This window comes from Balaenoptera borealis (assembly GCF_965194805.1).
Source record: "Balaenoptera borealis genome assembly, chromosome: 12".
Taxonomy (NCBI): Eukaryota; Metazoa; Chordata; class Mammalia; order Artiodactyla; family Balaenopteridae; genus Balaenoptera; species Balaenoptera borealis.
In genome coordinates this window covers 95,019,915-95,045,555 of record NC_138869.1, presented here as the reverse complement: position 1 = coordinate 95,045,555, position 25,641 = coordinate 95,019,915, and the positions used below count along the sequence as shown (strand labels likewise).

Below are 25,641 nucleotides of genomic sequence, written 5' to 3'. Positions count from 1 at the left end.
TTATTTGGCTGTGTTGGCTGTTTGTTGCTGTGCATGGGCTTTCTCTAGTTGCAGTGAGTGGGGGCTACTCTTTGTTGCAGCGCACGGGCTTCTCATTGCGGTGGCTTCTCTTGTTGCAGAGCACAGGCTCTAGGGCGTATGGGCTTCAGTAGTTGTGACACGTGGGCTCAGTAGTTGCGGCTTGCGGGCTCTAGAGCACAGGCTCAGTAGTTGTGGTGCATGGGCTTAGTTGCGCCGTGGCATGTGGGATCTTCCCGCACCAGGGATTGAACCCGTATTCCCTGCATTGGCAGGTGGATTCTTAACCACTGCACCACCAGGGAAGTCCTGGATATTATTTTCTTATTTTTGTAAACCTCACTAATAAGCTTAGTACAGAGCTGGTTGAATGATGGAGAGAGGGAATAAATGGCCATTCTTCTAATCTGCCCTGCCTTGTGCAGTGTGCCTGGATTTTCCTTTATAAGATTATCTCTTTTGAGTTAAAGAATTGATTATAATGATTTCATGGGATCGAGGTTGGACTAAAATAACTTTGATAATCCTCCCAACCCTAACATTCTATGATTCTGTATCTCCTCGACTGGAGTATTAACTTCTCAAGGGTAAGGAACTATGACTTAAATATAACACCTACTGCCAAGGCTGATCCCTTAACAGATGCTCACTATAACAGTTCATGATTAAAATGATTGCGAAAACTGGCTTCTTTATATGATTATTTACCATCTAGGAGCACCATAAAGAATGGGACATAGTTTTGATTCTCAAGGCGTATAACTGTATCTCCTTGATATTTTTAAAATCTGTCGAAACTCAGGATGGTAGTGGTTAAACAAAATGGTCAGAAATAGTACTCCTTTTGTCCTCACTATTACCATCTTCCCCAACATACATATAAATCTATACCTGTCATAGGTACACATATTCCATACAACACACACACACACACACACTCAGATTCTAAGGCAAAAATCTTTACCAAATGGCATTATGCTAGATAACAAGCAATTGTGTAAAGACTTTCTCATTCTCATAAAGCTATAGTAAGGAGTACAATAAATTTTTAAAAAGAACTATTTATGATTCACTAGTGAGAGAGGTATTTATAGGTCTTTTATAACATCATGCAATTACAACATAAAAAAGTAGAGACTCAGAAAAAGTTGAAAGATGATAGTGATAGTAAAAATCATCTTTCCTCTTTTTGTTGTTGTTTTTAAACAAAGGAAAAAACTAATGCTGAGGAATCACACAAGTACGAGAACTCAGGTCTCTTGGCTCTGAGCCCATTCTGTTATATCCTGCAGTAGAAATATCAGTGCAAGCTGTCCCTAGCATTTAGAGGTTGATATTTCTACCAGATCGTGAAGCTAAACTGTGTAAAGACTTAGAATCTGGAAAGGAAGCTCAGTTGGAAAATATTCCTAAGTGAAAAATGAACCAAGACACAAAAAGTAAGGCCTCCATAAAGAGTGTAATTTTAATAGGAAACAAAAATGCCTAAAAATAAACTATGGAATGAGAAGACTTAGTTGTTACTAATTTAGAGTTATTAGTAACAAAGATATAGACATTAAATAAATACATGGTTTATATCCTGCTTTTGATTGAGTCACAGGAGGAACTATGGATGAGGACATAAGGATAGAATTGAGGCTGCTTTGTGCTTAATTTGACACTGCCCCTTTAATATAAAGAATACAAAAATGTCAAAACCTGCTATAATTATCTTAATACTAATAATAGAGTTGCTGGCTCTGTTTGGTGAGACTACAAATTCAATTAATTCCAATGCTGGTTCCAATAAGCTCTTTATGAATCTAAAGAAATTATTAACATGGCAAAGTTTGAAAGATTGAATCACAGTAACAATTTCTTGAAAGATTTTTGAAGCTTTGAGCAGGTTTGCTTTCATGAAAATAACAATCTATTAACCTAATGCAGTAGAAAGAGCAAGCTGGGAAGAGGGGGAGCAAAGGGATGGGGGATAAAAGGTCGGGAGGGAATAGCATGCCTCGTTCTTATTTATGCACCAAGTGAAAGTCAATGCCAATGTCAGGTTTTTTTTTTTTTACCCCAGGCTGACCCCAAGAGGATAAATTCTGTTTAGGATCTATTTTCTAAGACTAGGATATTTGACAAGACTGAAAAAAGCTGTGGCCTCTTTTGGGTCCATGTGTGCAACTGTAGATAAACTGGCTCAATCAGTCTGTACATTTGGGCACCAAGATTGGACAAAAGTTTTGAACTGGCGTATGTGGTATTGGTGGTGGTGCTGGTGGCAGCAGTGAAGAGTGGTTCTATAACCTGGCAGTAAAGAAAAGAGTGAAAATAATTATTCAAGAAAGCCCTCCAAAAAAAATAGCAGTAAAGTCTCTACTGGTTAATTAATTGATTAATTTAGGTCTAAATATTATAGGTATCATGGCATAATACTCCTGCTTAATTAGGAATCAATACAGTCTTCAAGCCAGGGATAGCTAGAGGCAAGTCCCATCTGTAGCCTGAGTCTTTATACCTTTAAAAAAGTATTTTAGACTTTCATGCCTGAATTAAATTGTTTGCCTCTTCTATTTCACAAGAAGCTATAGGGGCCAACATTTTTCCAGTGTCCTATTACATGGTATAAGAGTTGTGATATCCTTGCTATAAAAATGCCTTCTGCAAATCATATTGTCACGTTTCCTTCTCTCAGCCATTAAGTATGTTTGTGTATCACATCACCCTAGGCTGGGACAGGTTCCTTCTTGTATGAGTCTGAGCTATTTCTTCAGCCACCCTGGCTGATTGACCACGTACTGATGAGGTAACTGGCCAAGTCTCTCTTTGCTGGACGTGATAGCTCCCGAGGCTTCACCACCAATACTGCCAATTTGCCACATGTCAATTAGTGTAAGCTGAGAGCCAGGTGCGGCCTATGGCCTTTTTCTGCAGGGTGACTGCTTGTCTGCTCCGCTCGCATCCCATGACTGCTTTGTTCTGATGTGTAGATGCCTTGGGCTGCTTGCTCAGCACACTGGAAAGGGCTGGTCTTTCCTCCCCTAGTTAGGGACAGGATGGCAGAGCCTGCAGGCAGGGAGCTGTTAGAATGACCATTTCTTAAAGACAATCAAGCCCTTTCTTTATGGTCTTTTCCTGTTTCTCTTCCCCAGGACTCCTTTCTGTATCTATCAGGGATTAAAGTGGTGCCTTAGGAACTTCAAAGTCTAAAGGAAAGTTGGGGGGGGGGGGCGGAGGGCTTTTGAAAATCCTGTTGCCCCACTCTCCGCTCTGCCTAGTACTTGTGGGTCCGTAGGCCTCACTTCCATCTAGCCTGGCTTTCTTCCTGGAGGGAGGTAGTCATGGGACTGGGGGGCTTGGCTCAAGGGAGTGGGGAAGCTTTTTTCTTTTTTTTTTTTACATTGTACTTATTTTGAGTCATTGGGAGGGGAATGGAGCTTAAAAATACCCTTTTTCCCTAGGAACATAAAAATGTTCATTATAGTAAGTCTGACTAATGATGAGAAGAGAAAATGGAAGGGGGGTAGTAAGAAAACTGACATCTTGGGTTTTGAGCAGCAGTTAGATGGGTGTGGTCTTCCAGGCGGTGGGGTTTCTCCTGGCTTGCCTTAGCATGATCAGATTTTATCACCGCGTTTCTTTTCTGGTTCTTGGAATCAGAGAAGCGAGAGGGATGATTTCTCACATTGCCAGGTGAGTCCTCTGTTTTTATCAGGAGACATATGTGGGAGAATTTTTGGAATCTCCCCGCTTATTATTGTTCTTTCAAGATCCTAAACAGAGAAGAGGGGAGGAGTAAGAAATCAGAAGGGGAAGTGACTCTGGGCATCCCTAGAGGGAAGCTTACCACATAAGGCTGTCCCATGAACACTGCCACCAAGAAGGTGATTTTCTCCAGATCCTGAATTTGACAGGTCCTGAAGTTAAAAAGACCCCAGGATCATGACTGTTGGGTATTGGAAGTGTCCAGTGGGCCAGAAAAACCTATGACACTATGCGAGCAGTCAAGAGGGAGAGAACTGAAGCAAAAAGTGCTCAAGTAATCTCTGAAACCCACCCTTAACCAAAGGGTCACTGAGAATGACTGACTACCCAGCCCCTTTCCACCTGGTCTTGAGCTAAGGCTGCTTCCAGTGAGCCAGGAAAATAAATAACCTTGGCTTTGGGGTAGAAGAGAATTTGTCTACTTGGTCTCAGCCTGCCTTAGTGACTCCAGTGGCTAGAAGGACAGGATAGGACCTGGGAGAGAGGAAGAATGCTGAGGAGGAAGGCATGCCAAGGAGTTGTTTCTGGCGATGGAGCAGCTGGCATCCTGCTCTCATTGAGATTGGCCGGCCCAGGAGGATCCTAATTACTGCACAACTGCTGCCTCCATAGTCATTGGGACAGGAGCATTGTGGGCCAGGAGAGGTGAGATGGAGCTGGTTAATGCTGAAGAGCATTTGGAATCATTGCTTTTTGCCCCAGCTTCAAATAAGAGGCTATTGCCAGCTGCCTGTTAAGGTTGAACCAGCTGCCACCAAGAAAAGGGCCAGCCTCTTCTTCTGGCTCATCTTCAGGAGGTGCACCAGCTACAGCCTGCAGGTCTCTCTCTTGGTCTTCTGGCCAGAGGGAATGGACAGGCTGCCAGGTAGGCCTTTGGGATGGTTCTCTTTATGGGAGGCCAGAGGGAGAATTTAAAAGTATGGTGAGGGATTCAAGAGAACAGGGTAGAAAATGAAGCTAGATTAAAAAAACAATGAGACAAGAGTCTTATGTGGAATTATCCCCAAATCGAAGAGTTATGAAATTTATCATTTAGGGATATTGGTTAGGTGATCTCTTCCATTCAAGTAATCAAGGGAAAATGAAGCTATTTTCCCCTTCCTCAGCCCTTATGCTTCCTGTAAGAGATTCCGCCCTACCCCCTTCTTTGGATAAATACCCAGGTTTAGGGGTGAATAGTCTCTTGGATGGTAATATAAATAGTACCCACTGAGGCCAACTTTCCAACAAACTGTGAGAATTAGCTGGGAGTTTCAGTTTGTTTGCAGGGAAATCTAGAAATAAACCAGGGGTGCTAGAACCAAGGTGAAATGGGCATGAGAGTGGGTGAGGCACCTATGGAGAAGAATATATGCCCTGCTTTGATTCGCCCGTTTGTTCTTGGTTCAGGAAAATACCAAGACTGGCCATATTCAGGGACTTCTCATGAGGCACTGGTATCCTCTGTAGGTCTTTTGTAGAGTTTTCTGGCTTCTGGTACCAAGGAAACTCCTGCGAGAAGACAAGGCATAATGGATTTGTTGGCTGATTTTGTTCCCCTAGGAAGACAGGTGACTGGTTACAACATAGTGCTAACTTTTGGCGAGCTGACTTTCCATGTTGACACTTGGAGTGATTCACTGGGAGAGAAACCTTGTGGAGTCCCAGAATTTAATGGCTTTTTATTCCACTTTATTTTGTTATTCCCTTTTATTCAGCACAGCATTGGTTTTATTGGCCTGTGGCTCCAAAAAAACTGTGCATTACACAGTCGTAGCATTCCCTATTATGTTGTACCTTTGGATTCCCATGTGTAAAGCCAGTCAATGCCATATAGTCTTTTCAGGATCCGTCTCTAGATTATGGCTTCTTTCCAGTTGATTCACAAGAGAGCAGGACAATATTGAGAGTGGTAAATATTGGGAGGCCGAGATGTTCACATCCCAGTTTGTTCTATAAAGAGCCACCACAAAATAAACCTGGCTTTGGGGGCACAATCTTTCATTCCCTAGACTCTTCTGTTTATTCCCTCCAAATCCTTTTATCTTGGTTTATGAGTCTAAATGTGATGCTAATAACCATTCCCCTTGAAAAGCATCTCTCACACGTTGCCGTAAGAGATTGAGATCTTAGCTGAACCTTTTAGTTTCTTTTTTTTTTTTTTTAAAGTCCTTCAATCAGTTATTTATTTATTTATTTATTTATGGCTGTGTTGGGTCTTCGTTTCTGTGCGAGGGCTTTCTCTAGTTGCGGCAAGCGGGGGCCACTCCTCATCGCGGTGCGCGGGCCTTACACTATCGCGGCCTCTCTTGTTGTGGAGAACAGGCTCCAGACGAACAGGCTCCAGACACGCAGGCTCGGCAATTGTGGCTCACGGGCCCAGCCGCTCCATGGCATGTGGGATCTTCCCAGACCAGGGCTCGAACCCGCGCCCCCTGCATTAGCAGGCAGACTCTCAACCACTGCACCACCAGGGAAGCCCTTAGCTGAACCTTTTACTGAGAACATCTGGAAAAAAAAATATGACTTGAGTCTCTCTTCCACAGTTCTGGAGGTGAAGTAGTAGGCCCTGGGTTTTGAAATTACCAGCAGCTGTAAGAGAGAACTTAGGATTTTGACAGGACGGTGGAATTGGGATTTGAAAAAGGGTAGAAATACCATTTTGAGATACTATCAACACCATAACATTTCCTGTATGTTCCAGCAGAGTCACTGGGATGGTGCTGTGCTAGACACATTGGGCGTGGTTTAAGGGGAAAATGTTAAGCTGTGAGGCAGTTGGTTTTCCCCTTAGATGATAAGCCAAACAGAAAATCTCAGGAAGATGAGAATACAATGGATGTTGGCGTTTTAATAAGTATAGTTTTGGAAACATAATTAGAGTCATGCATTTGAGAGGCAAAGATTAATTAGTGGAGTAAATGACATCATGTATACATATGTAGCTTATGGCCGGCTCCAGTGCATCATGAATTGGTTAGTATATGCTCACACATGGAATCATTTATGGCACTTTGAGTAGGCAGGATGGAAACCTTGTATCCTGGATAATCTACTATTGACAGACAACATTGGAAAGTTGGCTATCTTTCTTCCTCTACGTCTTAGAGAAAGAAAGATATGGAGGTCTTCCTCTCCATTCTTACCCTTGCAATGTATGGTTTCAGTATTGGGTAGTAGGGATGGGGTTGAGGGTAGAAGTGGATGTCTCCCTGTTTCCCATCTTCACATGTAGGCTGCTTTGAGGCTGGCTCAGTTCTTTGTAACTTCAAAACTCTGTTTTCCATCTAGGCTAAAGAAATTCCATAAAAAGTTATGTGATTCATGCAAAGAATGAAATTGGACCCTTACCTAGCACCATATACAAAAATTAACTCAAAATGAATCAAAGACCTAAATGTAAGATCCACAGCTGTAAAACTCTTAGAAGAAAACATAGAGCCAAAGTTTTACTACTTTGGGTTTGGCAATGATATCTTGGACATGACACCATAGGCACAGGAAACAAAAGAAAAAATAGACAAATTGGTCTTTATGGAAATTAGAAAATTTTGTGCATCAAAAGACAATGTCAACAGAGTAAAAAGGCAACCCACAGAATGGGAGAAAATATTTGCAAATCATATATCTGTTAAGGGATTAATATCCAGAATATATAAAGGACTCTGAAGCTCAACAACAACAACAAAAAACAAACAACCCAATTCAAAAATTGGCAAAGATCTTGAACAGACATTCCTCTAAGAATGTACTCAAATGGTCAATAAGCACATGAAAAGGTGCTCAACATCATTAATCATTAAAGGAAGTGCAAATCAAAACTACAGTGAGATACCACCTCACACCCATTAGGCTGGCTGCTAACAACAGTAACGAGAGCAACACCAGTAACAGAACTGGGAACAACAAGTGGTGGCTCGGATGTGAACAAACTGGGGCCCTTGTGCAGTGTGGGTGGGAGTGTAAAATGGTGCAGTTGCGGAAAACAGCATGGCGATTCCACACAAAATTTAAAAATATGATTACCATATGATATGGCAATTCCCACTTCTGGGTATATACCCCCCAAAATTGAAAACAAGGTTTTGAAGAGATATTTGTATACCCATGTTCACAGCAGCAGTTTTCACAATAGCTAAGATGTGGAAGCAACCTAGAGTCCATGGACAGACAAATCAACAAGTAAAATATGGTATATATTGGGTTGGCCAAAAAGTTCATAACATCTTAAGGAAAAACCCAAACGAGTTTTACGACATGAAAAGAGTTACGGAGATGGTGGTGATGGTTGCATAACATTACGAATGTATTTAATACCATTGGAATGTACACTTAAAAGTGGGTAAGATAGTAAATTTTATGTTATGCCTATTTTACCACAATAAAAAAATTGGAAAAAAGGTATGTGATTACTTACTATGTTGCCCTTTGTACCCTAATTGGCTTTGTATATACATTTTAAATGTATACACGCACATTTTTATCATAGTTGACAAAACAGCTGATTTAATAAGGTGTTAACTTGGATTTTAGAAAATCTGAGTACTGAACAATAAGTGAAGTTATGTAAATTAGTGTATATAAGTGAATTAATATATAAGCATTACAATTATGTTGACAAATAGAAAGCACTGAATATGTAATATTAAGTACCAAGAACAGAACACAAGTCTATGTACTGTGGTGATCTCGTATCTGTAAAAATATGTAGAGAAAATAAACTTACAGGAAATATAACAAAATGTAAACAGTGGTTATCTGTTGGCAGTGAGTTTGAAGGTAATTTTTCTTTTCTGTAAAACACTTTCTTCATAAAACATACTATTTCTATAATCAGAAAAAAAATTTTATAATGAAAAATAGTCATAAAATCAGTATTTTTTGTTTAGATAACATTAGATGTAAGTGTCTCCTTTACACCTGATCAAAGGGTTGGCTGACTATACCTGAATTGAGAATCAGACTCCTGGTCAAGAATATACCACTATTATGAAATACATGGTTTCTAAAGGTAAATAAGATCTGTCTTACAATATTTTGACTTCCAGTGCCTTGTGCAGGCACATAATCTGCTGTGAATTGGAGGCCTGCCAACTTGGGCAATACAGCTTAACAAATGAGGTTTATAAGCCTTTCTTCAGTTCCTATTGGTAGCATTTTCTTACTCAGATGTAAATACCACAGCTGGTGAAGTGGCAATATTAATTAATGTTGGGAAGTAGGTTGGGGGATATGAAAGAAGAGTCACTAGAACTGTCATAGGCTTTGACTGCAGGTAAAAAGCAGGTGGAAAGGTAGATAATGCTTTTCCTCCACCCTCTGAGAGGATAGATAATATTAACTGTGTCATATGTATAGAGGAGAAAAAAATCTTGCTTTAAGAGCTGACCATGGAGTTTCCTTTATGGGAAAGTTCCATTGTTTGGCTTGCTATCCGTGTTGACAATTTTGGTTGAGGAAAGAAGGCCCTCGTGGCCCAGTTGTTATGAATGAGAGAGGTCATATATAAACAACTCTGCATGAGAATTGAATAGGGCATTTGGAGTATAGGGGCAAGTGAAGTAAGCAGAGAGGAGAAGGAAGGAGGAGGAGGTTAAGTGTGTGTAGGTTGTGGTTGTAATGCAGAGAGTCTTAACAGAAGGCAGGAAAAATTCAGCAGTGGTGGTGGAGCGATGGTGGTGGATGACAGCTACGGAACTTGTCCAAAGAGGAACAGAAGCCTCTCTTCTGTTGATCTGTGCCACATTGTAAATAACCATCCCACTTCCTCAGCCAGCATTACCTTGAATTTTCAGTAAAGAGTCTACTACATCCCATCGCCAGGTATAAGTATTCTTTTTGGAAGATCATGAAGAGGGGGCTATATTCCATAAATGGGTTGACATAAAGAGGAAAAGAGAAGAAGAGAGGAGAGAGATATTATTAGGATTTTAGTAGAGAATTGGAACCAAAGATGTCAAGGACTTATAAACTTATGTTTATAAGTTTCCCAAGAACCCCCAGATGTTGAGAGGCATGCTGCACTGTCCAAGATAGTTAGAATGAGATTTGAGATCACAGTCTCAAAGGCAGGGTCACCTCAGTTGACATCTGTGTTACATTTGTACTTTTAGAGAGGCAGATATTTAATAGTTAACACTTTCAGATTGATTGATTAATTGATTTTTAGCTAACCAAATGCCCAGCCCAGGAAAAGCTCAGTCTGAAGTTTGGATTTATATCAGTTCATAGGTTTAGTCTTCCCCTGCTTGTTTTAAGTAATACAGTTTGTAGATGAGATTTGCAATTGTCAATTATCTGTTCTCCTGCCAATATTAAAAAAAATAGGCATGGAAGAATATAACCATAAAACATTTAATCAGTTACAAGAATGGGGTTTATTTCTCCCTACTGGGTCATGTTTTCCAAATAGTCTTCAGAGAGTTTAAGTTGATTAATATTTGTCATGTCAAAACCACATAATTGCAGTTCAGCCCATTAGTATGCCCATAGTCTTATGGCACAGGACAGAGCAATCAGTTTATCACTAAAACTTCATTTGTTTACTACCCAAATAAATAAAAGAGCAGGATTGGAAATTATGTCAATGCTGTTAGTAGTGATTTTGGGGGCTCTTATTTTCCCTCAGTAATTGAAGTGTTGGATCCAGGATATTTCTACTTGTGAGAGCCAAACCCATGAGTATTCTACTGCAGCACATCCCATCAGCCATTAATCAAGGTATTTAAAAGTGAGGGTGAGAGACCTCATTCTGGACAGTTCAGTTTCTTATTCATGAGTTCAGAGGGTTTTCTTTTTTTAGATGCTTTTTTCCTTTTCCACTCTGTTTTTTATTAGATGATCTCATGTTTTTGGGACCGACGAGGAAAAATGAGTACACAGGGATTATCTGTGCTTAGAAATACACGTTTATGGAAGTGCAATTTCAGGTTGAAGTATTATTAGACAAACTAAGTATGGCATACTAAAAAAGCAGTAGAAAGTAGGAGATTTGGCTTTTAGTTTATACTTTATTTCTTGCAAGCTCTGTGATGTTGGGCAAGTTACTTAGCTTTTCAACTCCTCATTATCTAATTACTGGATGGGGATAATAATACATGTCCTACCTGAAGACACAGGACTAAATGATCACCTGTCTACCTGAGTTATATAGCACTTTCCCTCTATAGCCCCTTACTGTACTATGTTTTTTTTTCATAGCATTTATCACTACCTGATCTTTTACTATAGATATATTTATTTTCTGTTTATCCAAATAGAAAGTAAGCGCCATGAAAACAGCATTCTCTCTGTGTTATTACCAGTGCTAGGGCAGTGACTGGCACATAGTGTATGATCAAGAGTATCTGTTGAAAAGATGAATCCTAGCTGTAAAACCTAGGATTATAAAATCGAATCTGATGCAGCGTGGTGGCTAAGCTTTGTTGTCAAGACGTGACCTTGGGTTAGTTAATTAGCTTCTTAGGGTTTCAGTTTTATCTTTTATCATGGGTAGAATGGGCCTAACAATAGTACCTAACTCTGAGTTGTTATGAGAATAAATAAAATAATTCATGTAAAGTAATCAGCACGGGGTCTGAATTCATTGTCAATTGTCACTATGAGTTTCTGGATTCATAAAGCATGGACTCAGCTTATCCACGCTAGAATGAAAAAATTAGATGGTTCCACAGTAAAGACTTAGAACGACAAAGGTTTATTGTTGTTATCTCATAATAAATGCTATCTCCTGGTAATCTCAGTTTTGAGGTATAGTTATGTTTGCTGTGTTTGCAGGCTGAATGAAGACTCTTTTACAGTATGACCTCTCGTCACTATCTTACTGCATGGTGAAAGTGACACTCAGGATAGCGGTGAGCCAAGCTGAAGTGGCTGATGAATTACTTTGGAGCCCATGAGTCATGAGGAGCCTGAATAGAATCACTATCTGGGCAGCAATGATGGTGGTGGTGTTGCTAAAATGGGAAGAGGACACAGGCTAATAGGGGAAGAGGACAAAGTCAGGTGGCCCTGAGCTTGTGTGGGACCTAGCAGGACTGGGTTGTGCCTCTGCTCAGAGCTGAGCCTATTCCCCTGCTGCCTTAGATCCATGGAAACCTCGATAGTGAAAGGAGATTAGGGATGAGGAATGGGAAAAGGGAGGAAGCTAACATTTACTTAGTACCCCTGTTTGTCACGTACTGTCAACACTGTCAATAACGTAAACAGTTGTTATCTCATCCAGTCTTTATAATAACCCTTGAAATAAACATTTTGTTTATTTAATAAAGACCTGAGGCTGAAGAAGGTTAAACAACTCATTCAGGGTCAGCAGCAAAGCAAGAGATGGTCCAGAAGTTTGAATTTAGACCTCTCTGACTCCAAAGACTGTGTCTTTCATTACGGAGGTCTGACTTCCAGAGAAAGGGTCAGTACTTGGGTCTGAGAAGCCCATGTGGAGAACTGGCAGCAGCGGGGACCCTGAGCAAACTGCCTTCTCCAGCCCCGCTCAGCATCCACACTGGGCACGACTCAAAGCAGAAACACACAGGCTGCCAGAGAAGCAGATGTGATAACAACTGTTTCAGTTATTGACCTGGCCCCTCACTCCTTGACTGTGATGATTTAGGTGCTCTTCCTGTACATTCCCATAAATCATTTGTGAGTGAACCTCGCTCTGTACCTGACACATTGTTTTCTACCTATTTCCTTCTGTGTCTGCCTTCTACTCTAGTATGTGATCTCCTTCGTCATCATTTTGTCCTTAATACCCGATAATATTGCATGTCACATGGTTGGTGTTCAGAGTTGATGCAGAGCTGAGTGAAGGTAATGGATGGGAGTAATGGTTGGAGTCGGTCTCGAAGATATCAGCAGCTCATGTCTTCCTTTTATGATGACTGTTTTAATATCTTCCCTTCCATGACCTTCTCCCCTCCTGCCCCCTACCCTTCTTGCTTGTACACAGGAATAAAACTGGTTACAAAAGCAAGGCCACTGTTTTTTCTGCTTGAGGGCCTAAGAAGAAGGTGGTGGAGGTCGTGGACCCAGGGCTGTTTTGCGTCGCAGTTAAGTCTACTCTGGACAGGCCAAGAGGTTATGCGTAGGTTACAAATGGTTTGCCAGAACTGGAAAATATCACAGAGGCTGATGACTTGAGAGATGCAGGGTATGTAAGAGGCCAGATCCAGTGATCACGGGCAAGAAATAAACTTAGGCATTGAGGTTGCTCCTTATGGTATTTTCTTTGGTTAAGCGTCATATTTTAATTGACTGCCAGCAATTTTTATGTGTATATTATAAACTCCTGCCCTGAAGCTTAGATTAGGGAGCCAGTTTAGCGGAGCAGTTATGAGCATGTATTCTGGAGGCCTTATGTGTTCAAACCTGGGTCCGCCACTTCCTGGCTCTGCTTGACTTTGTTAAATTTACCTGAACTCTGTACCTTGGTTTCCTCATCTGTAAAATGGCAGTGCTCTGAGGACTAAATGAGTTAATACATACGACACACTGAGAACCAGGCCTGACACTTAGGAAGCATTATTGAGTGCATTATTATTATAATTATTAGTACTATTATGCAGTCTTCAAAACTTCACAGCAGCATTGTAATGCGGATTTCAAAACTTTGATGATTTGCCTGTCCAGCAAGATACACTGGAGACCACTGTCCACAATCGTTCCTAGTTTTAAAGAATGGAAAAAGCAAATGACTAGTGGATAACTTAGTATAGTGGAACAGTCACTAGACTCCACCGGATTTAGAGTTGAAAGTTCTACCACTCTAGCAGCATGATCTTGGAAAAGTACCTTCAGCCCCTGGTCTCAATTTTCTTTCCTTTCCTTTAAAATGAAAGGGTTGAATTAGATCTACGCTGACAAGTAAGTGCAAACAAACCGCTAGTCCACCCACCTGTGGCCATGGAAGTCCTGGCGAATAGACACATCGGCATACTTGAGACTGGTAGATAGTAACACTTGAGAAACAAAGCATTGTAGAACCAGAGAAAATGACTGTTTTGACAATATCAGGAAGGAAGAATTTTGAACATCCAGACTACTTCCTTACTGGATCTTATTTCAACCACTTGGAAATTTTCTTCCAGAGTCTAAAGAGCAAGATTGCTACACGCATGAAAAATAGACTGAATTTGCTTACTCGTAACCAGTTAAAGCACTAGCTTTAGCTTTCTACTGACCCAGAGGTGAAGGTTTTGCGAGGGATTTGGGTCTGCAGTTCTGCATTCATCAAGAACCGAATGCCCCAGTAGAAAACTCTAGACTCCTCGCTGTGAAAGCAGTGAGGGAAAGGCCTTTGCTGCTGGCGTCAAAGGTGTTCTTTTTTGTTCTGAAGTTTCGACCATAACTTCATTGCCATGCTTGTATTACTTATACCATTTATAGGTCCACATTTTCTTTGGCAATTCTATAAAAACCAATTCTATACAAACCTGGAAATGCAAAGAACTCTCTTGCTGGGAAGTGCTGGTACTACTGGAGCAGTTTTGGGCTTTCATTAAAATTAGATTTGTTTAAGCTTCTCATTTGCAATTTTTTTTTTTTTTAAATAGGAAAGTCTTTTCTCTTTGTGGTTCTTTAAGACAGTAGGTGAAACTAGAGCCAAAAGACGGTAGCAGGAGAAATAAAGCAAACCAGTTATTGGGTGGTCGGGATAATAGAGTAAGGTTAGGGAAGTGAGTCTTCTAGTTCTACCAGTTTTGTAAACTTACCCACACCCACCCCCCGCCCCCGCCCCCGCCATGTGTTACCGTCTTTGTATGTCTGTCGTTAAGTTTATCAAAACTTTGCTTGGAAAAAATGAAGAAACCTGCTTAGGAACCTGACCTACTCACTAGCTCTTAGGGGCAAGTGACTGCTTGCTCTTAAAGTGCCTACTCATTTGGACATCAGCCTGCTGTCCAGGCGTGGCCAAGCGTGATGAAATCACTCCCTGAAGAGCTGATTATCACCCACCGTGATAATCATGGGGCAGCTGACATCTGAGCACTGGCTAAGCGTTAAGTGCTTGGCCACGCACACCATGCGCTTCCTCTGTTAGTCTCACAACGCCCTTCTGCGTTCGGGATGACTGACGTTCCCATCTTATGGATGGGGCATCTGAGGCTTAGGCTAGTCAGGTAACTCAAGTAACAGATGGGCTCATGCAGCCAGTATGTCTGGAGCTGGGATGTTGACTCTACAGGCCATGCTATTGACCAATTTATTATCAACAGTATTCCAGCATTTTTCTGAGGACATTTGATAAGGGTTGTTTGATGACACAGTGAAATACTGTAATTGACAAGAGGGATGGAGGGGGTCCAGTGTTTTTGTTTGTCCTATAAATGGCATACCCTATTTTCTTTCTTTTTATAAATTTATTTATTTATTTTTGGCTGTGTTGGGTCTTCATTGCTGCGCATGGGCTTTTCTCTAGTTGTGGCGAGCGGGGGCTACTCTTCGTTGCGGTGTGTGGGCTTCTTACTGCGGTGGCTTCTCTTGTTGCAGAGCACGGGCTCTAGGTGCACAGGCTTCAGTAGTTGTGGCACACGGACTTCAGTAGTTGGGCTCGCGGGCTCTAGAGCGCAAGCTCAGTAGGTGCGGTGCACGGGCTTAGTTGCTCCACGGCATGTGGGATCTTGCCGGACCAGGGCTCGAACCCGTGTCCCCTGCATTGGCAGGCGGATTCTTAACCATTGTGCCACCAAGGAAGTCCCGACATACCCTATTTTCTTGAGTCTCTGCTTCTTCTGTTTGATTATGTTTATGTCTTGAGATCAATGGGTTCTCCTCAAAAGTGTGATAAGAAATCTGAGAAGGAAGCAACAGTGCAGAAGAAAGGGAACTATGACAGACCGATAGTGAGTGTGGAAATGAAAACACAGAGGTGTCCCTAAAGTCTAATCGCTAGTATTATACTCCAGAGGGAAACTTTGACACTAAGCATCAAGAATTCAACCCTCCTCATCATTTCACCTATTGGGCATATAGTTTGTGCGGGGATTACAACCTGAATCTTCTTAGGTACCTCTGGTTTCTGACACAGCAACAGCCTTTGAATCACTGAGTGTTTTTTTCACTGCTGCTTAATCTCTGATGCAGCCAATTTATAGACAGGAGGAGTTTTTACTTTATCTGTTCCAACCACACTCCCACTTTCTGCCTTTGTATAAGGAAGAAGCTTCGACTCCGTTGCTCGGTGCAGGTTTGCTGACGTGTGTGCACCGTTGTGTGTGTGCATCTGGATATTCTTGAAGATGCCGGAAACAGTGGTGAAAAGTGTGGGAGGGCGAAGAGCTTTATTGCGTAACAAACCGAAGGCACCAAGGAGGCTGCGTTTGTTGTGAGTTAAAAGGTTTATACAAAGATTTTCTTAGTAATGTCTAAGATTTTAATAGGGTAATTAACCTTTCTAAGTGTTAGTGCCGGATTATGGGATCAGCTATTATCCCTGGCTGCAGAGTAATCCTTTGTGTGTTGCTATGAGCAGGACTAAGTGAAGAGAATACTCAGGTTGCCAAACAAAGATATGGCCGCAGCTAGCTTGTTTAGGTTTTTAAATGCATTTTCTGGTGCAGTTAAAAGAACCCCTGTTTCTGTGGGACTATCATTGCCCTTTTATAGCCATTGAGTGGAGGGGAAAGACAGAGAAATAAATATACATGCTTTGTGCTTTTTATTCCTTAACAACTAATTATTATTTTTAAAATAATGACAGGCATAATCATTGGAGACTTTATTTTAAGCCAGAAAATACAATTTAACAGGAAGAAAGACTTGCAGGAATAGGGCAAAAGGTTTTCATCTAATTCTAAAAGCTCTGCCTCTTTCTCTTTCCTTAACTGAAGTTAGTGAAAATGGCCAAACAGTCCAGCAAGCCAATAAAAATCAAAGGGGAAACACGGCAGCTAATGAGACTTGGCTATAGCCTTTAATCAAGATTGATTATTTAATGTAGCCAATCAAAATATTGATTACAGATAGATGACTTTGTTGTGTGTGTGTATATATATATATATATAAAAAGTTCAGGACATACTATACAATGTGCATTGAACCCTAAAGGTATAATGATGGTGTTGCAATTCAGCCAGTGGCCTCTGCTCTTGCTTTGCTTAAACTTCCCCTTAGCTTTGACTAGGATTCTGCTCTGACCGTGTAAATGAAGTTATTCAGGACTCTATGTCTATTGGTTTGTCAATTGGTTGTAGTTACTGCTAATTTTCCCCAAACTGCTCCAACTATTTTGTTTACATGAACTCTTGTAATTCTCAGCTGTTGTATCACTGCTCAGGTAAAAAATAGTTCTCTTTTGGATTGTTACTCCTTCCCTGTCCATGGGGCCACACTCTTTGTGTTGGCTCCGCTGTTACGATTGGCTGCTTAGCATAGGAAGGGTCACTAGGTTTGTTCTTTCTTGAACAGTGTCTGTATTTTGGCCTTAAATTCTACTTATGAGTGAGATCCACCAGAGAATGTTGGTGGGTGGTGGGGAGACATTCTGTAATTTATTTGCCTTTTATATAGAAATAATATGAGGATGATGACTTACACAAGATGTACCTAGTATTTTCCTGTGCAGGGCAGAGCAATGTGTTTTATGGAGAATTTTAAGGATGAGGAAGAACTTGGACTGGGTGTTCTGGTGATCTTAAAGTCACATCAGTGCTTTAGCTATATCCATATATATAGGTATGTCTCTCTCTCTCTATCAAGAGGCCAAACTTCCAGGACCTGAGCTGTTGGGAAGAAGGCCTGTGGAGAAGGGAGATGTGCTCATGAGAGTAGGATGATGATCAGGGTGCATGTGAATATCAGTCACCCTGCATGCCACCCAGAATGGCTCATGCAGCAGTTTGGGCTGGGGTGCCTGCCAGTGTAGTGTAGCCCCCATATATTAGGTGATGCTCGCCAGTGACATTCTCAGACTGCTGCTATCATTGGGGGAAATATTACCCAAGGACAGTCACAATATTATCCAATGAAGGTCGAATAAGAAATTGTGTTTCCTGGCTAAAGGGGGTTAAAATGCTCTTTTATTATCACACCACACAGAATACTGGTCATGGTGGAGGAAGGATGAATCAGGGTGGTATTTGTAAAAAAGTGAGTGAGAGAGCTACAGAATCAAGCAGTCATTTCTATTAATAAGTAAAGGCAGCAGTCAACATTTTGCACACTTTGTACATTTTGCACAGCATATTGATGGGAGAAAAATCTCCTGGAGGAATCAATTTATAAAGACTCATGATTTAAAATGAGTTGCTTAGCCTTTATGGATGAAAAGCTTGAGCTTTGGGGACAGCTCTTAGGGACAAGCATACTGAAGGTATTCCAGAGCAAGATAGGACCAGCAGAAGAGGATCAGCACACTCTGGAAAAATTCAGGTTGGAAAGGAGAAGAGACTGTTTGCTGGATGAGGAGGAACTGGTTTTGAAGTAGTAGATGTTGTGTAATCTCTATTATTGGTTTATACAAGTGTGTGCTTGTGGGTCTTACTTCAGTGTGTGGGTTTTAACGTATCCTCTTGTTGTCTTACTAAAACTCTTAGTGTTGTTGAATAGCTGGTCTGGGTAGACTCTTTTTGATGATTCCAGGCAAGTTTCTGTGTCCCTTATTGGCCCAGGCAAAGAAGTAGAAGCTCCAATAGAAAGCTGCCATGACAGGTTTAACTTCTGAGTGGGTGTGCTCAATTCCTTCACAAGTGGGCAGTCACTATGATAAAGTAAATCCTCATCTAGACTGCATTTGAAATATTGCCAAGGACACACTGTCAAGGTGGGTGGGTAAGAATCCTTTTATGGGCTTTTTTTGGGCTATTGCATAGGTGAGGAAAATGGGGGCAGAATAAAGAGGGTGAGATTGGGAGAGAGGGTGGGCTTCAGTCCCCTTGATGGAGAGCTGGATAGAATACGACTTGATTCTGCCACAATCATTTCTCTTCTTGCTAATGACAAGGTCATGTATCCATATGATGGAATTCAAAGAATTTAAAAAAAATTTCTTCAGTGGGTTCATGGCATCTCCAAAGCAGGTCACCAAGAATAATGAAAGTAAACAGAGAAGCAATCTTCCAATGATGGGAAGAGTGACTATACTCTCACATTAGTTAAAATTAATTTCTCATGTTTCAAAAAATTTCCAATTACAGAATCACTTTATGGATGTCAATATATTTATCAACTCAGTTTATGATAGTTCTGGAAATTTCTTCATCTCAAACAGAGGTAAATAATGATGCTATTTTACATGGAGGTTTTTTGTTTCCTTTTAAGGGTTTAAATTTATTTTAAAAGATAATCCGTAGCCATAGCAAAAAATCAGAATAAGCAGTAGTAAAAAGCATATTGTCTAAAAAACCAGAACATACAAAAAAGTATAGAGTAAAAAATTAAGTTAGAGTGATTTTTAAAAATTTTAACTTTTTTGAACATAGAGTTTTTGTGCTGCTCTCCTGCATTTTAAAAAGATAAACAGAAGCTTCTTCTTCTGTTCTGTTTTTATTTTTCAGCTAAGGGTATTGGTCAAATTGGTCTACTTATTGATAGCCTTAGAAACTTTCTAATCGTGGAAAATGGTGCATCAGGTGGAGTTTTGGGAAAGTTATATGTACAGTTTTAAAAAACTGGTCTACTCTCTTTCTTGGGACTGTCCATTTTTGCTTCCATTCATTGTTTTGGTTCCTAGTTGACATGGTTGAGCTTTACACATATGTGTTAGATATATATATATACATATATGTGTTAGATATATATATGTATATATATATATGGGTTAATAGAATGGCTGATGGTCCCATTCCAACTCTCAATTGGAGATGATCACCTGGGGGATTTGTGATACTAAATAGGAACCTTAGTTCCCATTTTGCAATCCAGCTCTGGTGTTAAATATACACTTCTTTGGAGCAGCCCTCAGCTTGGAATTCTTTCTTCCTCCCCTGCTTCCCCCTCCTCCCTCCATTCCTTCCCTTTCCCTCTTCCCCTTCTCCCTTCTTTCCTCCCTCCCTTCCTCCTTTCTCTCTTATATCCTTTTTTCCTTTTTCTTTGCTATTTTGTGTAGAATTCTTTTTTTTTAAGGTAGATAAGAGCTCTGATTCTTGGAACAAGAAACACAATTTTAGTGCCAAGTGAGCTAATATCATTAAACACACACAATTAGCCAAGGTGCTGAGGAGGAATAATTTATAAATTATGAAATTACCAGGGAGTAATTTTATGAAGAGAAATAGCAATTTTATTATGCTATCTGCATATGTCAACATACACTCACATGCATAGGCACGTGACTATTTTTATTCCCAAGTGCCTACTAATATTACAGGAAGAGGCCTTGGAGATGATTCAGTTTATCTACCTTACATTATAGAAGGGGAAACTAAAGCCCCAAGAAGTTAGGCTACTTGTCCAGGGTCACCAAGACACATCTGTCTGAGCTGTATTCACAACCCAGTTTTTGGACTTCTAAGCTTCCCCCATTATATCACAGGATTATGTATTATTTGTTTTGCATGTGTTTTTCCCAATCTTATTTTGAAAAAAAAATACCTATAGAAAAATTGAAAGAATGTTAAATACTATGATCACCAATATATTCTTTATCAATTGTTAACATTTTGCCACATTGATTTTTCTCCCTGTTTCTGTCTCTGTCTGTCTGTGTGTCTCTCTATGCATATGTAAGATATGCATATGCATATCTTTCTTTTTTACACTTTTTACACTTTCTTTTTCTTTTTTCTAAACAGTTTGAAAGGAAATTGCAAACATCACTCTTAAATAGCTCAGGACATGTTTCCTAAGAACAAAGACATTCTTCTACATAAGCACAATAAATTATCCCAATTTATCATTGACATACTATTATTATTATATCACATTCAGTCTATATTCACATTTCCCAACTCTCCTTGTAATACCATTTAGTTATTCTTTTTTCAATCTAGTGATCCAAGTAAGGATCACACTTGGCATTTAGTTGTCATGTCTATTTAGTTTCTTTTAATCTGGAATGATTCTCCCATCGGTTTTTTAGGGTCTTTTATAACACTGACAGTTTTGCAGAGTCAAGTCCGATTGTTTGGTTGAATTTGGATTTGTCTGGTTGTTTCTGCATGATTAGCTTCAAGATAAGCATTTTTAAGCCCAGAACTCTCCACAGGTGATGTTATGTACTTCCCGTTGCATCACACCAACAGGCATGTATTGTCAAATGGCTCTATTATTGTTGAGACTAATATTTACATTTCTTTTTAATAAATCTGTATGGACATTTAGAGACACTTAAAGGTCATGAAAAACACTATAAGAAGAAAATCATCTCAGCCTGAGAATCCTATATATTTGTGATAGAAAAAGTCATGTAGTCAAAATAGACTCAGAAGCCAATTTTGAATCACTCAGAGCAGTATGTCCTCTCATGGCTGTGTTTATAGGTACTGATTTATCCAACTTTCTCTGAATTCGGAGCAGTATTATAACTACACCGAAACTATATTTCAGCTGATTAACCCTGGTATTAGCAAAATCCTTAATTAGAGGTCAGTATTCTATAGTGAGAAGCAGAGTGGAGCCTGGGGGCCGAGTTCTATAGAAGGATCATTAAGGATTGGGCAGCGTGGGAGAAGAGAAGGTACTAGGAGACAATTCACTGGTTTAAAGTTCATCTTTTATTCTTCTTATGAAAAAACAAGTCAACAGTCACTTATCACTTAATTTTGGGGAGATAAAATGAAATGAATATGTTTTCTTTAACATGTGATGATAAATTTTAGTTATTTCTCCTAAGCTAAGTAGGGAAGTTTTAAGGACTAAAAGGGAATTTCTTCTCTATCCTTGGACTAACGGACTTCCTTTCCTGAACACTTTCATCTTATCTTCTCTGCTTTGCTCTTTGCTTTGTTTTCCTTATCCCACTACCCATCAGTCATTTTGTCTCTAGCCCACTGATCAGTTCAATGCAAATCTAGTCTCTCCTGTCCTTGAACCTCATTTTATTATACTTCATTGATTTGTCACCTCTCAGACAACTCTCAGGGAAACACCCTCTGCATTAACTTGTCCTTCTCTTCTCATATACGTATGCCTTTTATACCCCTTATCCTACCTCTACATATGGGATCTGGAAAATTGCCTTTTTCTAAAAGTCTGATATCTGGGATTTAGTTTTCTCACTGTCAGTGTAGTTTTATTAATAAATATATGTTGGGTCACAGCACAATCTTAGTTTCTTCTATATGGGAATCACTTTTTTTCTCATCTCATGCTATATATTTCTACCATTGGAGATATTGAACATCTCATGACACTTTTTATTGGAGGAATGCTCAAGGAAATCACTAATATATTACAAGGCTCAAGTCAGAATGGGTTTACTCACTGCTGCTACGCATAGAATGGTATTAGTTCTGACAGTATGGTTTCATAAAAAGAATTCAGTATGTTAAGTGTGTATTGATAGTTCCTACATTCACATGAATTCTGTGTTCAGGACTCACAGGGATGCATTTCAGAAGTGAAGGGGGGCTGCTTTACATATGGCAAATTATCTTCTCCTTCTATCTCTCATCCTTAATAAAATTTATCAGTCTTGCATGCTCCAGGCTCTGCTATGAGCTAACTATGATTTAACCATTAATTCATGACTGAAATCCTTTTAAGGAGCAGTGACAATGCCTTTAAGTATGGCTGAAAAGAAAGTAAGGCAGAACACAATTAGGAAGATGTATTTTTGGGGGGTGGTGGTGGTGAAAAAAAGGAGAGCATTTCTTAGGTTTTATAGGTTATAACATAATTTGACTGACTCATTATCTTTCTCCCTCTCATGTTATTCTGTAATTGTGATCACTGTCATCATTTTTCTTGACTTTTTAACTTGCTATTATAAAAATACGCCCAGATCCTGTAAGTTTTGGTAAAAAACAGAACCCCTCAACCCATTCTTTAAAATAGAACTTGTTATTATTCTTTTACTTGTAAAAGTAATTCACACTCTTTATAAGAAATTCAGTATCTAGTGTGTCACAACCATATTATTTTCGGTGTATTTTCTTAGGCTTTTCTTTCAGTGAAGAGATTTGCTGATTTGTATAACATGGTTGTTATTATATAGACTATGCACATTTTGTTTTTATTTTTTGGATAAATTTATTTATTTATTTATTTATTTATTTATTTATTTATTTTTGGCTGCGTTGGGTCTTCGTTGCTGTGCGTGGGCTCTCTCTAGTTGCGGCGAGCGGGGGCTACTCTTCATTGTGGTATGCGGGCTTCTCATTCTGGTGGCTTCTCTTGTTGCGGAGCATGGGCTCTAGGCATGTGGACTTCAGTAGTTGTAGCACACGGGCTCAGTAGTTGTGGTGTGTGGGGTCTAGGGTGTGCAGGCCTCAGTACTTGTGGCGCATGGGCTTAGTTGCTCCGCGGCATGTGGTATCTTCCCGGAGCAGGGATTGAACCTGTGTCCCCTGCATTGGCAGGCGTATTCTTAACCACTGTGCCACCAGGGAAGTCCCTATGGTAGTATTTTGATGGCACTCTGGCAAAATTCTAGATGAATTGTTTATGAGGACTCTTCACGAAAGAAAAACTGACCATTTAAAACCAGAATGAGTCCACAAAGAATAATTTATGTCAAAGTAACTATTTTTACATAGGTTATTAGATTCAAAGATGGAAAGAATTCTGTGAACATAGGCTATTTTATTTCCACAAGGCATGCATTAGAAACATTTATATTCTTGCAGGCAAGAAGGAGAAGTTTAGGCTGGGTGATAATCCTGTTAGGTGGATTAACAACTGGTTAAAGAGCTCATACAGTAGGATACTGATTGATGGGAGCCTTGAGTTGTGTGCAACAGGGCTCCAATATAAGCTATAGTTTAATGAACATTTTTCTAATTACTAGAATGAAGAGATCAAAGCCTTCTTACCAAATGTGTGTAGGTCCCAAACTGGGAACCTTAATGAATGTTCTAGATGAAGGAATCTTTAAAAAAAGAATCTCAGTTGATGGAAATCATGGTAGTAGGCCTACATGTAAAGTATAAAGAGCTTAGTTTAAAACAATGAATTGAGCAGTTACAAGATGGGAGTCTTCATGCAAGTAAAAGGATTGAGTATCTTTATTGTCTGAGAGCTCTACATAAGGAAAGAGTATTATATCCTTATTTGAATCAGCAGAGTAGAAGAAAACAGAACCAGTAGTATACACAGACACAGACACACGCACAGACACACATACACACATAGACATACATGCATTAATTGGTGGATGGCTGGTAAGTCTGAAATCAGGCAAGCTAGAAATTCTGGCTGGAGTCAGTGTTGCAGTTTTGAGTGTGAAGGCAGTCTGGAGTCAGAATTCCTTTCTTTTATGGGGACCTCCATCTTTTCTTTAAGGCCTTCAATGGATTGGATGAGGCTTACCCACATTATGGAGGGTAATCTGCTTTACTCAAAGTCTACCCTTCACAGCAACATCTAGATTGGTGTTTAACCAGACAGTTGGGTATCATATCCTAGCCAAATTGACATAGAAAATTAACCATCACAATATTATTCATGTAATATTGAGTTGAGGTGATAGTTAACCATATTCAGATCAGTTAATGGTGAACATCTTGTAATTTGGTTTTAGTTCTGGTAAGAGTTTATGAAGCTCATTCTCACTGGAACAGGTCAAGCAGTGAGTTTATTGAGTTGGTGAAAAGCTAGCAAGACATGTCATTTAAAGAATAGTTGGAGGAACTGTGATGTGCTTAGAAAGAATAAAATCCAGAAAAGCTCTATATTACTCAGAACTCTTTTGGTTGGAGATGACTCATACTGACTTATGCAAAAAGTAAAATGGATTGACTTATGTAAATAACTGAAAAGCCTGGGACTAGGCCTGGCATAAAGTTCAGCTGATATCCAGGTTTCAAACCATGTTGTCTGATCTCTTTCCTCTATCTTTGGCTCTGATTTATTTGGCTTCCTTCTCAGGCAAAAACCTCTCCATGAGGTGGTGCCTGAAACTTTGAGTTTGCATCGTTTTAAAACTAATAACCCAAAGCAAAAAGAGAGCTTTTCTTTCTCAAACGTTCTGTAAAAAAATAAGTGGAATTGGGTCTCATTGATTTAGTTTTCGTCAAATGCCCAGTTATAAACTGACCATTGGGACAGGAAATTTGTATATGTTTATTGCCCATTCCAGAAGTGTGTACCTCCAACCCCTGCAAAAAACCACATGGATTAAGAGTGAGGAAGGTGTGGCACTAAAGGAAAACTAGGTGCTGTTGCCAGAAGAAGGGTAAGAAGAAGGATGGGTACTGGCTAGCAAAAAATGATATTCTTCACTATAAAGGACTTGATCATTATGTTTCAAACATTTGTAAGACTATAATGTATTAGAAAGATTAGGATTTTGCTATTTATCCCCAAAGGGAAGAACTGGTATCAATGTACAGAAGTGAAGGGGAAACAAGATTTTGTCTTTACATAACGAATAATATTCTCATAGAGTACGAGTATGGTATGTGTTGTAAGGTAACTTATGCCTTGTCCCTAGAAGAATTTCTGTAAAAACTTGATGGATATTATAGAGGTGACTCCTGTTTTGTATTAAAGAATTGCCTAGATATATTAGACAATCCTTTCTGTTATCATGACTTCATTATTCTGTTTTCTACATATATGTGTGTGCCAGTACATGCACACAACCTTGTGGTTATTAGATCTCCCAAGAGGGAAATTTAATCCAATTTCCTGATGAGGGCATTATTTAATGTCAGTTGTTTTTAAATTGCTACTTCTGTGCCTACTGAATCAATTCCATGTTTCTAGTTCTTCTTAATATAGCATTACCCAAGGCATAAGTAGCTGTACATGTGGCAAAGAAGATACAGTGCTGATTAAGGTTAAGGAATTGGAAAGACA

At 39.7% G+C, this 25,641-nt stretch overlaps 1 protein-coding gene and 1 long non-coding RNA gene across 3 annotated transcripts in view; one reads left to right on the top strand and one right to left on the bottom strand.

The window, feature by feature from the left end:
* The window catches only part of RNF144B (ring finger protein 144B), an 867,397-nt gene that overhangs the window by 284,702 nt on the left and 557,054 nt on the right, over nt 1-25,641 (top strand). Inside the window, exon 1 of one of the 2 annotated variants that reach the window (XM_082346412.1) lies at nt 14,452-16,069. The exons of the other annotated variant lie outside the window; for it this stretch is intronic. The gene's annotated coding sequence lies outside the window, so the exon portion shown is untranslated. Of the gene's footprint in view, nt 1-14,451; nt 16,070-25,641 lie in introns of those variants that run through there. 2 annotated transcript variants of the gene reach the window in all.
* LOC309607671 lies at nt 3,424-11,175 on the bottom strand. The gene is made up of 2 exons (XR_014232495.1): nt 6,240-11,175; nt 3,424-5,886 (listed from the first exon to the last, which is right to left on the bottom strand). It is a non-coding gene; the product is annotated as an uncharacterized lncRNA (long non-coding RNA).